This window comes from Nylanderia fulva, unplaced genomic scaffold, assembly GCF_048542155.1.
Source record: "Nylanderia fulva isolate GAGA-0341 unplaced genomic scaffold, ASM4854215v1 Scaffold516, whole genome shotgun sequence".
NCBI lineage: Eukaryota > Metazoa > Arthropoda > Insecta > Hymenoptera > Formicidae > Nylanderia > Nylanderia fulva.
The window spans coordinates 1-15,000 of NW_028190606.1; positions in this window are offsets into that span (position 1 = coordinate 1).

Here is a 15,000-nt window from a genome sequence, read left to right on the forward strand (position 1 = left end):
CCCGGTCGAGAACGGTGCAAGGAAAATTAAAACCCTTCTGCTTTGTTGCACGTTGATAAATTTCTTTTCCGGTAATCTCGCATTGTATGTTTTTTTAACGCGGCATTCGTCGAAATTTGTTTTGGTATACCTCGACGTATGCTTTTTTTAAAAGGGTCATTATCTTCGAATTTGTTTCCGCGTATCCCCCGAATCGTATGCTTTTTTTAACGGGGTCAGTGCCCGTCGAAATTTGCGGATGCAATACGAGTACCCATTTCTTAATATTAGTTAATTTTAATGTTAATCTATTGTAATTTTGGGGGGGGATATAAAAAATTTATAAGAAAAGCAATTTTATATTTTTCTTAGTATTTTTTAAAATGTTTTAACTAAAATTACACAAACAATTTTCACGTATTTGAAATGTTTTTACATTTTTAAATTTTTTGGGAATTTTTACCCAAATTTACACCCCCCAATTTTTTATTAATTTTTATGGGAAATTGGAATCACAAAAGATGAGTTTAAAGTTATTTGCAAATTGGGGTTTTTGGAAAAAAGCATTGTCCTCTCAAAAAAAATACGAGTTTTAAGTATCCGGTGTACGAAACATTTTCCGAGGGTCCATAGAAATTTTTAAGAATTAGAGTTTGTTTGTTACCTATATTTATATTACAGAAACATATCCCGATTTTACGATTTTTTTTATATTCCATGGTATGCGGCAATTCAAGCAGAAAATCAAACTATTATTTTTCAAGCGGATAGTTGGATGATATTCAATATGCAACAAATTGATAAATATCGATCATTGACTCATTATGACTTATACTCGTCTTCATTTTACACACACATACACAAATTGATATTATTTTATATTTTTGTATATTTTATTCATATCGTATAAAAATCTGAAATATTCATTATATATAATTATAATAGTTTTAAATGTTTTGTGTAATGTTCTGCATTATTGTAATATATAATTAAGGTAACATCAGTGTTTTTTATATTATATCAATCAATATTAAAATTATATATTTATAAATATGTATTTTATGCTAATAATAATAAAAATTATAAAAAAGTTAATTATATTTATAAATTAATATAATAATAAGTGCAAGTAACATACAATTTTCGTAACATTACATGTTACAGAAATTACACTGATTAATAAAAATAATTGTGAAGAAGTTAATCGGAATACAATTAGAAAATATGGTTGCAAAGTCAATGTAAATAGCTATCAGATGTTTTAGTGAAATCAGCAGTGCGCTGTCGAAGGAGATCATAAATAAATAAGATTATTTTGCCAAGTTATAGATTTTCTGCCTTAATACTAAATATCATATTTTAAATTATTACTGTGATGAAACCTAGACTAGTGATACCAAAAAATTATTGTTACAATTAATTATGTTTAAAAATATTGGAAATTATGTATGAAAATGTGTCATATTTCATGGTTTTTGAGAGAATGTGGATCATGTGCTGATTTTTTATTCTGAGCATTATAAAGAAGAATGTATACGTGCGTTGCGTGCGTGCGTGCGTGCGTGCGTGCGTGCGTGCGCGTGCGCGCGTGTGTGTGTGTGTGTGTGGTGGTAATACACTTTTTTTTTGGATAGCTAGATAGCGTTTATGTGTTCAAACATGTAACTATTTCACAATCTTTTATACATTACATTCAAATAACGTTATTTATTATAAATAAATCACATCCGTGTCTCACCTCATGTAATATGTATATATATGTATGTTATCTACTATATGTATGTTTAAGTTTTTAAATTAATTTTTTTGTCGCAAGTCTTTAATGTTTATATTTTGTTATTGCAAGTTTTTAATGTCAGTATATATTTTAAATACATTATTTTCAGATATGTTTTAAGATTCTGTAAGATTTTGGAGATATAGTTTTTGACGCTGGACTTAACAACTTTTTTTACCTTTTTAAAATGAAATTTTTATACATATACAAAACATTTATGAGTTCATTATAAAAAATTCCGAAGAAAACCAAAAAAAGCTTGTTACATAAGATTCACTCTAAAACGATTTTTAATATTATAAAGTGATAAAGTCAATTGTATTTGCATTATGATAAGTAATGAACAAACTATCAATACGTTACCTTAAAGAATTGATAATCCTAACTCTTTGATTACTGTGGAATGTGAATGTCCAAAGCTCTTAGGTTATATTTCAGTCAATTAACAATCAAAGAGCTTTATCACAATAAGCGTAGACCTATAATATTTAATTACACGCTATGGTTAATAAGTCCAATATCAGAACACGATAAAATGTTTTATTTCCTTTATTAAATTTAATTAATTTATTATTAAGAAATAGAATTGTAATATTTTCAGTATTCTACACAAGTCAATGATATTTTACAAAATAATAAAATTTTAATAACTTAATTGTATATATTTGTTGCACGTAACGTTTTCACCAACAGATTTAGAATATAATCATGTTAAATCATTATATTCCTTATTAATTTGATTGCATAGAAAATATTTAATTATCACGCACATGATTTTATATAATAAACAATTATCTCATCAATATTAATATGTGCAGATATAATATAATAAATATAAATATGTGAATATATTATTCTGTTTGCAATTTTTAATTATTAAATTATATTATTTCCAAATTATATGCATAATAGATATGCAACAAAACTATTATTATTAACAATATATATTTGCAATCCAGATATTATATGAAACTATTCACACACAAGAAAAATAATATTTTGAAAAGTAATTGCTGGTGTACGATTACATTTTTGTTTAATTGGCAAACAAATATTTAATAAAATTTATTAATTTAAAAAAGGAAAAAGAAAAATGAATCTTTTCAATATAAAAAAAATATAAATATATAAATAAATATATAATAACAAAATATATACATTCTAAGCATTTAAATAATAATACAATTTTAAAACAAGACCATTTATATAAATATTTATATACAACGTATTCTAATTATGTTATTCAATATTTTTCAATATTTCTCTCTAATAATTTATTTATAATAAATAAACACAATTTGAATGTAATACGTGATTGCCATTTTCCAAATTATGTAAGCGATTATCTAATCGTGTACATAAATATTTATTTTACTATTATTTTGTAAATATACCTAAAACGATAACTTTGGAATGTTTTAAATATATATCAATTGAGATATTTCATTTGAAATATTTTTAATATATACTATGATGAAATATTTCAATTGTAACATTTATGAATTATATCAAAAACAAATACGTAAAATGTATCATTTGAAATCTAAATGAAACAATTTGAAACATTGCATGTATATTTCATGTTTAGTGGGTTAACGTTAACAGGAATTTTCAAGATCTCTGCAAGGTCAAATGAATATCAGCATCATCTGTCTTTCTTCAAATCCTATGGTGTTTGTTTGAAACATTTTTTCGTCTTGCATATTTAACAAGTTTATTTAAATGTCGTAGGAAGTTTTATTATCAATAAATCATCAATGCCTCTTAAAAATTCTTGTTTAATCTGTAAGTAAATCCTGTATTTATAAATCTTGTTTGTACAGAAATACCTATTTCATAAGTAAATTTTGTACTTATTAAATATCTCGAAAGTATATAGGAAAATTTCAAACAAAAGTTGTTTAGTTTAAAGGGAAAACAAAGATAGGCATTTAACTTCGATTGGTATTCATCATTTTGTGCATAAAAATCTTGAGGTAAGATTATTGAATCAAATATATAGTGAAGAATCGATAAATTAAAAAAAAATAGAATATTTCTATTTATAAAAAAATTAGATTTACTTCAAATTTTCGATTATGATTTTTAATTTTAAGAAATTTTAGGTCTACTGCAATGATGATTTATTTACAATAATAATAAATAAATACTATTTTGACGTGTCAATGTGATTACGTGAATTACAAGTACTATACAAAAGAAAAATGAACAGATGTAATTTCATTTCTTTTTAACTGCAGTTTCTGAAGTATTGTTTAATTAGTGTAATAATTTTGAATCTTTGCATATGTTTATTAAAATAATTTATAATGTATTTATATAACTTTTTTATTTTACAGATCCGGAAAAATAAAAAAAATTAATCGGCTGCTCAGGCGCTGTATAAAAGCTGCCATAAGCGCTGAATTAGAACATCGGCTGCTAATAGCGCTGAATTTTGGCTTGCCCTAGACGCCTGCATCCAATTACAAAAATTAATTTTGTTCGGCCTATTACGTATCCAAACTAAAATTATTCGCTATTATAGCGTTTTCGTCTGTAATAGCGCAGATTTTTGGCTTGCCCGTGGCGCCTATACAATTAGAAAAAGTATTTTTGTTTTGGGTCTATTACACATCCAAATTAACAGTATTCGCTTTTGTAGCATTTTAGTCTGCAATATCTCAGACCTTTCGCCTGCTCTAGGCGTCTAATTAGAAAATCTTATTTGATACTTGCATCACTAGAAGGCTGCCCCAAACGCCGTATATCTATAACTAAAACTGTCCCAAACAACTGAAAATGGATCATCAGTGTCACAAGTTCCATTATGGCAATAAGGAAAAGAATATTTTGGCTTTCAAAGAATGGTTGACGGAAACGATGATAGACAGTTTCCATGCGCTACTCGAGAGCAATTCTGATTATGCACCTCGACCTGTATGGTTGACAATATTTCCCGATCAGATTGTTCCACTGAATAATTCAAAGAAGAAGCATTTGCAAATACTGCACAGTGATTTTGGTGGTGGACATTGGGTTGCTTGCCATTACGATGCAAATCTATTATTATATATGATTCTCATGAAGGTAGTCGTAATGCAAATATACATAATTTGAATGGAGAAATTCGAATTTTTGTGGACAGATTATTTCCCTTTCATGATTGTCAAAACAATTTAATAGTTTTTCCTAAAGTTCAGTCGCAAGGTGACGGTTATAATTGTGGTCCTATGGCAATTGCGATTGTTACATCTATTCTGTTTGGCGTAAATCCTTGCATCGTGACGTATAATCAATCGTTGCTAAGACCTCATTTGTCCGCAATGTTTGAAAAACAAACAATAACTCATTTTCCGTACCTCTATGATTCAATTGCTCCATTAACGCAACTGCCGTTGGAGACATTGAAAAGAAGAGAGAGGGATGCACTGAGAAAAAGACTTGCACGTAGTACGGAAACTGAGGAACAGCGTTCAAAACAAATCGAAAAAGATGCTTTTTCTCACAAAGAAAAATATTTTATGAATCCTGCAACAAAACGTCAGATAATGCGTGATCAGTACCATAAGGATCCTGAAACAAAACGTCAGATGGTGCGTGATCAGTACCATAAGGATCCTGAAACAAAACGTCAGATGGTGCGTAATCAGTACCATAAGGATCCTGAAACAAAACGTCAGATGATGCGTGATCAGTACCATAAGGATTCTGAAACAAAACGTCAGATGGTGCGTGATCAGTATCATAAGGATCTTGAAACAAAACTTCAGATGGTGCGTGATCAGTACCAAAAGGATCCTGAAACAAAGCGTCAAAAAATGCGTGATATAACGTTCGCAACGCTCGTACCCAGACGAAAACACAATGCGATGCCTCTCACTCGCACCCGCATGCTCTCCGGTCCGATGAGCTGGTCGCCGCTCATAATTTTTGGATTCGACGGATTCAACTCAATCTATTTGCTGACGACATAGCTCGCCTAAAACAACTACGTTGCGTCTCAAAAACTATTCCATTAGCTTCGCTTTCTCCTTACATAGACAGAGACAGCTTGTTACGCGTTCGAGGCCGATTAAAGCACGCAAGCCTGTCAGATGACGCTAAACATCCGCTAATTTTAAAATCACATCCATTGGTCCACCTCCTTATCAAACAGATTCATGTTGCGGCCCTACACGCCGGTCCGCAACTCACACTCACGCTCCTGCGACAACAGTATTGGCTAATTCGCGCTCGCGCCACTGTGTTTGTTTAGTTTAAAACCGTCCTCTACCAATGTATTGCGTACCGTCCTCTACCAATGTATTGTGTGCACACGGGAGAATGCACGCGTGCCCGAACAGCTTATGGGCGACCTGCCGGATTTCCGCGTGAACCCGACTTCACGCGCCTTTAATCATACCGGCGTCGATTACGCGGGTCCGTTACTAGTGCGTACGACTAAAGGTCGTGGTCATAAAGCCCAGAAGATTTGCCAATATTTTGTGGAAGTATGAACTTATTACATTCATAATTAATTACTGTATTTTAATCAAATATTTTTATATTTCTTATTCAATTCGGTTAAAATCGTAGATATTTTGTATGATATGAACTGGTAATTATCTATAGTTTCTGTTGTCGATATCAGTAGGCGCGACGGCGTCGCTCTAATTCAAATTATTGTTGATCGACTGGTGGCTTGTACAGCCTCGTGAAGGCTCGCTCCGAGAGGAAAGTGATTACAGCAACGAACATATGTTTACTTGTATTTGCAGCTGATCGATAGCACGGTTCGCAGAGATCTGATTCTCGGTTTTCGGGAGCGTTCCGAGTTTTCGTCACGGAATCCTCTCTTTCTCGGGATCGGATGTTTGTTTCGGCGAATCGGAGCGACGAAAGAATAGGAGTAAATAAAATGTACACGTGACAGCGTGACTCTTATCACATGGGATGGTGAACAAGGTCGATAATGTTGTCGTGTGTCGGTTCGAACGATCGAACCTTTCCGTTGATATACGAGCGATTAATATAAGAGTCTATTGATTATACAAATTTATGACATGCGTCAACAGTTTCTGTATTCGAAAGTCCGGAGGAGATTAAAAAAAGAAACATTTTTCAATATTTCTGTGTATGTAGATGTGGTTGACTATGCATTGCCATATCTGTAAGATTTATGATTAAAATATATACTTCACTGTAAATGTTTTCATAGGCTACGTTTTGATATTTACTGCCAGTATTATAAATCTGTAGTACATAATATAAAATATAGATTTTCAACTAGCAGAATGAATATCAAAAAGCAGCCTTAGCCTTAGCTGTTAATTTTAAATATACATGCTTTTATTTTAGATGGAAGCATACTTCTTGGAGATGCTACATATCCATGCCTTCTCCAATTAATTACTCCATATCGGGATAATGGACATTTGACACAGGCCCAAAGAAATTTTAATCGTATACACAGTCAATGCAGAATTTCAGTTGAGCATGGATTTGGAATACTGAAACAACGTTTCAGACAGTTATATTTCCTCAAGTTGAGGAATATGCAATTTATCGTCAAATTCATCTTCGCTTGCTGCGTTCTTCACAATTTGGCTGACTTGGATGATTTGCAACACATGGAAGAACCTGAAGTCGACAACCATGCTGATATAAATGCGCAGGTATTGTTACATAATGTCCCAGCAGCAGATAGAAATGAAGATCCGGATGATGATCGACATGGTCGCGATCTCAGAGACGAATTATGTAGACAACTGTTTCAACGATGATTTGAATAAGAGTATCCAAATAAATTTGTTTAAATATTATGTTCTAATATTAATATTTAAATATTATGTTTATTATTTTTTTAAATATCGATATCGTGTCGTTGTCAACGTCGACATATCACATACTGCATTGTATCAATCTGTGTCGTTCAATTAAAAATATGTATGATATGTATTTAATGTACAAAACTATCAAAGTGCTTTCAAATATTTATGTTTTTTTAGTTATAAAAATTAGGAAACAATGTACAATTATAGTTTCAAGATTATAACGATTATAACCATAACGATTACACAAATATATTTCATTTATTAATAATTATGAATATTACGATTATATATCTTCTATTCAGCTCATTTTAATTAAAAATTATTAAAATTTGATATTAAATTTTATAAAATAAATTCTTATGTAATATGTAAGACAACAAATAAAACAATTTTGTTAAAAATTTATCCATACATCAGTCTTTTATTGTCATATACGCCTATTTTTCATACAAATAGAGAAATATAACTGCATAATGCAAATATATATTTTATTATGATTTTTTATCGATAATTAACAAAAAAATGTAAATTGAACAAGAAATGACAGTTTTGATTTTCAATCACGTTTTGTACGCTTGACTGCAAGTAAATAATGCTGCTTTATTATGTAAAAAAAAACTCGATAAGTAAATGCAGCTTTTCCCAATTAAAAAAACTCAATAAATAAATGCAGCTTTTTTCAACTAAAAGAACTCAATAAGTAAATGTAGCTTTTCTCTCTTGCAGAGCTTGATACAGCTTTGTCACGCTGTTTATCAAAATAACAGAAAATAAATAAATAAAAAACTAAAATAAACTTTAATAAAATAAAAGTTATTTCAACTTGAAATAAAAATTTTAAATAAAATTAACAAAATTATATAAATTTTAAATACATATAACTTCATTTACGTGAAATGTTCATAAAGTTTGTAACTTTGGTTATAAAGTAAAAAATGAAGTGATTGAAAATGTGTACATTTATTAGCTTTTTTTTACCTTTGAATCCTGTAGAGTTACACATTTTTCCCAATGATGAAAGATCTAATTATTAGATCTAATTAAGATATAATTATTGTAAAAACCAACACACTTGTCTTTTAACAAAATTAAAATTAAACTTAATAAACTGTTCATAAATTTTATAAATTTGTAATAATATCTTATTAACATTTTTTAAAAGACAATGTGTCTATTTTTATAATTACTATATCTGACAGATCTTGTCAGGAAAAATGTGTAACTTCGCAGAATTTATATGTAGAAAAGATTAATAAATGTGTTTTACTACATTTTCTCCTTTAAGTAGGCAAAGGAACAAACTTTATGAATGTCTTATGTATACATATAATTTAGTAAACCTTCAGTCTTATTATATCTTATTAATCTTCTTCGTCTGATAATTCTTGTGTTGAGTATTTTTTACTTTCTATTCTCTCTAGTATCTTAAGTTGCCTTTGTAAGATACTATTTCGTTCTTTTTGCAATTGTAATTGTTCTATTTGTAATTCATTACATTTTTTAAGCTCCGTCAGATATTTTGTACGTGTTTCTTGTTTGGCATCACTTTCTCTTTGTAGCACAGCACAGATGGATTCCTTAAGTGATTGTAGAGTATGCGCCAATTTGCCATCTCGTACTTTTGCTTTTGTATTTATTAAAGATGAGCAACTGCTATCCGTCATGGACGATTTGCTGCTACCTATTACTGATTGAGATTGACTGTTAACTGCAGATGGTGTCGAAGGTGGCGAGTCTAGTGCAATAGAAGATTGTTCTTCATTTACATTCATATAATAGAAAACATTTTAAATTATATCTAAAAATATATCTAGAAATGAATTAAAAAACATTTTAAGGAGATGATTACTCACTGAGACAAATGTTGACTGACCACTTTTTGCAAAATGTTTTCTTGAGAAACCATTCCATTGCGGCCAGCTACATAAGATGGCACTCCACTGTGACTTTTTCCAAATAAGTTTATCATTTCACTGTAAAGATACATATGTATTCTATTACTTACTTGTTAAATACTAAATATAATACTAACTACTTAATAAAAACAGAATATTGTAAGAATGACAAAATAAAAATATGAAACAAATCGACTGAACTATTAATTATAATGTTTAATTCAAAAATATCATATATATAATTATATACAGAAAACACAAGATAGAACTTACTCTTTAAATGGAAGAGGTTTAGTGCCTTTTCCAGAACTATTTTTTCCCATGGTCTGTTTGATATGTTTATCCCATTTCTTCTTCAACAATTTAAATTTATTTTTCATGTGATTTTTAGTAGCATTCACATAACCTCTTTCTTGGAAGGATTCTGCTATCGCTTGAAACATAGCCTCTTTACTTTGATATTTTCTTTTCTGGAATTTTTTTTCATGCTGTTCATACTCTGTGAAAAACAACATTATGCTTTTATAGTCCCAAATAAAATAGCCATCATTATTGACACCAGAAGTATTCTCTTTTTCATTATCTGAGTCTATAATTGAAGAGTCCAATGAAGACACAATAGTAGGCGTGTGCTGCATAAAGCTTGTTACAGGAATCGTAACAGAAGAACTCTCATGGATTTTAATCTGAGGCTGAATTTCAGAAGGACCTGCTTTATTTAGTAAAGCATTCACAATTGAAGAGTCTAGTGAAGACAAAGTTGTAGGTGTGTACTGCATAGAGCTTGTTACAGGAACTGTAACAGAAGGACTCTCGTGGATTATAGTCTGAGGTTGAATTGTAGAAAAACTTATTTTATTCAGTACAGAATCCAAAGGCGCAGTTGTGGTTAGGAACTGTGTCGAGTTTGTTGTAGCAGTTACAACAGAAGTACACGCAAAAGTCTGGGGAGGCTTAATTAATTTTAATGATACCAGTTTAGGTTTCACAGCTGAAAAATAAAACTATTAATATAGTACAATATTTATGCAATTTAAATTATCTTAGAATAAAATCATTTAATCTATCTCTTAGAATTTATTTTATTAGTTAATTAAGTAAAAATATAAAAAGTATTATGAGTATTTAAGTAATCAGCATCATATATAAAATTCTTACCTGAATACTTAAAAGAAGTTTCCATTGTGAAATATCAAGACAGTGACGGCGTAGCCGAATAATAAAAGCGAGATTATTGGACTACCCGACTCTTGAGCAGTGGATACTGTTTACAGTACAAGCTTCACACGCATGCGCGATAAAATAGCCCCAAATGCACCACCTTCGAAGGTGAGGCAAATAGAGCGTGCTCCTAATTGCTCCTTAGAGTATGCTCTAACGTGACGCGAACATCTAGTCGCCATCTTGTTTCCGGTGACACGAACGTATTGGTGCGCATTGGAGTGAGAAGGAGCATGTTAGGGCATGCGACGCGAACAAACCTTCGAAGTCATGCCGGCGGGGGCTATGCCCCTGGTAGGTTCAAACTTGCCGGATGAGTTTGGAAGGAGAGGACAGACTAAGAATGCACCAAACGTCTTAAGCCAAGGTGTAAGGCAACGTGCCGATGGCTGCTTGGCCACGAAGACGTGAAACAGCGCGGTCGAAAACGTTCCCTCTGGGGTACCTGCCGACCCCCCAGAGTAGCTAGGCTTGGTGATATCATGGAGGCTCTGAATCACTTGATACTTGTTCCTACCATACTCGTGGGATGAAAAATGGAGAAAAATGAAAAAACTAAAAATACATTCAAACCAAAGTTGACGATGAAACACAAACTCGGAGATAAAGAACAGGACCCGTTCAAGAGAAGGGAGTCTATTCCCAGATCACCACCACCATCGGCGAAAATAATAACTGGAGGAATAAATAGGCCTTGCTTTAGCGCTTTGCTTGAACAAGGTGAGGAGGCATACGACTCTCCGGCTGAAAAAAAAAACGACAAAACTCCCCAGTTCAAAAAATACCAGAGAAACTGATGATAATGATGTATTTATTTTTCCTGAACCTGTTCAAAAAAGCAGTGCGAATAGTGTGGAAAGAGAGAAACTGGAACAAAAAGGCTCACCGAAAGTTGAAAAGGACGACAAGGAAGTTACGCTAGAAGAAGTGAGATCTGAAAGAGTAGCTCTAGAAGAGTTTCTCTTTAATGAAAACAATAAAATCAATAAGAATACAATTAAGTTCATATTGTCTAAGTGGGTGCTACTAGAAGGGAAATTACAAGAGAGTATCGTTGAGAGAGAAAAATTAAAGTGTACTTAACTGGCATCGAAAAATTCTATCAGTTCGATGTCCTATGTTCAAGTGGCGTTCACTCCATGGTCCGGAACAGCAGCATCTGAAACAGAAAAAAAAGAAATTATCCAACGTACTACACTAAAAAGCGGATTCAAGACTAATTCTTCGGTAATGATTGTTAAGCCTTTAAATGAAAAGGACAATTTAACGTGTGAGGATGTCAAAGAAAAACTTACAAAGAAAATGAATCCGTTAATTAAAGAAATAAGGATTAAAAGAATGAGAAAGGTGGGAGACAGAGGCATTCTAGTGGAAACGGAAGGTGGAAACGAATTAAAAAAGATCCAGCAGATAATAGAAGACAATGAATGCGGGCTGAAAACAGAGCTGCCTAAGAAAACTGGACCCAGTATGATAGTATATGACGTAGAAAAGTCGGTCACAAAGGAGCAGTTTATGGAACAATTTTGGTCTAAGAATGTTGAAAAACTTGGAATCGCCAAGCAGGAAAATAAAAGCAGGGTTAAATACAGATACAACACATTTGTTAAAACCAGAAATACTAATAACTGGGTAATAGAGGTGACAGGAGAGATAAGAAGAAAACTCTTGGTGCAAGAACGACTATATATTGACTGGAGATCATACAAGGTTAATGATTACTTAGTCTTGACTAGGTGCTTCCGTTGTCTAGGCTTAGGCCACAGTGTTAAACACTGCAAGGAAAAGACCACCACTTGTGGACACGGGGGGGGGGGGGCGGGCCATATAAGCACCAATTGCTCAGAGAGAGAGAGAAATCTGCAGTCTGCGCTAATTGTACAAGAGCTAAAAGGAAAGACACACATCATACTGTAAGTGACAAGAGATGCCCGGAGTATCTAAGAGTAACTAAAATCGTAAAGAATAAAATAGATTATACATAATGATAAAATTCTTTCAAATAAATGTTGGCCGTTCGCAGACGGCATCATACGAATTAAGATTAAAAGTAGAGGAACAAGGCATTGATGTGTGTCTGATACAAGAACCATACGTATTCCAAGGACAAGTCAAAGGCTGCGCTTCACTTGGTGCAAGAGTTGTTCAAAGTAATAAGGTGACAGATACAAAAGCTGCTATAGTTGTATATAATCAGGAAATAACTGTCACAAAAATCGAACAGTTTACGGACGAACATATAGCTTGCGCACATATAGTACATAATGAAGTAAACTTATATTTGGTATCAGTTTATTGTCAATTTTCCATGGAGCTAAACTATTTTATTAATAAGTTGGAGACTATAATAGAAACGTTCAAAAGCCACGACATGATCATATCAATGGACTCCAATGCTCACTCCAAAACTTGGTACTGCAAAGAGAACGACGCGAAAGGCGAATTACTCGAGGATTTCCTAATAAATAAAAATGTATACATTTTGAATCAGCCTGGAAACGAACCAACGTTCTCTACTATAATAGGAGAGGCCAATATAGACTTGACTGTGGTGAATAGTGGAGTCCTGAAGGATATTAATGATTGGAAGGTCTTCCCGAAAATGACTTCCTCAGACCATAATTGTATATACTTTGAACATAACAACAATAAAAATTCAGAAACAAATCAGGTAATCACAGGACAACTCTATAACTTAAAGAAGGTCAATTGGGATCAGTTTGGCGATGTTATTAAATCAGAACTCAATGGGACCTTTTGTAAAGAAATCACAAATACAAGTCCGGAGAACGCCGTTAATCTATTTAATAGAAAGATTGATCTTATATGCAGTAGCAATATAAGTAGGAGAAGACCTCTGTCTAGGAAAACAGTACCGTGGTAGAGCGAACAACTGACCAACTTAAAGAAAAGATTGGCGGCATCTCGTAGAAGCTGTAAACGGTACAGGAAACTTAAATATGAAAAGGCGTATGAATACAGTTTTGATATATACTGCAGACTAAGAAGGGACTACAAGAGAGAGATTGGAAAGGCAAAAAAGGACTCGTGGAATGATTTCGTGAACCGGAACACTACGAAAAACCCTTGGGGACTGGCATACAAGCTAATGATGGGAAAGATTAAAAATAGTAATATCCTAAGTACGATTAAATTAGGTAGCGATTTTACAACTGATTGGACTTCATCGGCGAAGAGACTTTTGGAAACATTAATGCCGGATGGAGAGGAAAGTACAGAAGCAGAGGATTCACAAAACATAAAGAACAGATATAGCGAATACTTAAACTACAATATGGAACAGGAAATAAGAATGGACGAAATAGATGAAGCAATTAAAAGAACAAAGAAGAAAAAAGTTCCTGGTCCGGATAAAATAACAGCGGAAATATTAAAAATAGTTTGGAAGGCAGCACCAAACGCACTTTACTCACTCTTCAACACATGCTTTGATAAAAACAGCTTTCCAAAGCAATGGAAACAGGCGGATTTAAAACTGCTGCTCAAAAGCCCTGAAAAGGATCCGAGCGATCCTAAATCGTACAGGCCAATCTCACTGTTGTCAGTTGTTGGGAAAGTGTACGAAAGAATCATGGTACAACGTTTCAAGGTAATTTACGAAAGTCTAGAAATGTGCTCCGACAATCAATATGGCTTCATAAAGGGACGATCAACGGAGGACGCAATATGCAGAGCGGTCAGCAGCGTGAAATCGGCCGAATCAAAGTACGTAATGGGCATATTTGTCGATATAAGTAGAGCATTCGACAATCTTTCTTGGATTGGGATTTTGGACAGGATTAGGAGTGTGCATTGCACAAGGAAGTTGTTTGAGGTGTTCATGGATTACTTCTCGAATCGAGAGGTACAATTGGCAAGCCGGGAGAGTGAATTGGGGGTATCCAAGCTCCTGAGTAAGGGGTGTCCTCAGGGTTCCATTTTTGGGCCCACAGCATGGAACATAGTTATGGACCAATTATTAGTGGAACAAAAAACTGAAGCTGAAACGAGATCTGAATACATAGCATATGCGGATGATATTCTAATCCTAGTGCCAGGAAAATCCAGGAAACAATTAGAGGAAGAGGCGCAGAAGGAAATAAACAGGATAATGAAATGGAGTACGGATAGCGGTTTACAAATATAGGAAAATAAAACAAGGGCTGTGTTATTAAAAGGGAATCTGGATGCTGAAAGGAAGCCCAGAGTCTTCTTAGGGCAAAAAAAGATAAAATTTTGTACAGAAATAAAGTATCTCGGAGTATACATGGATGAAAAGCTATCGTTTTTGCCGCATATAAGATATACTAAGGAGAAAGTCAGGAAAATATTC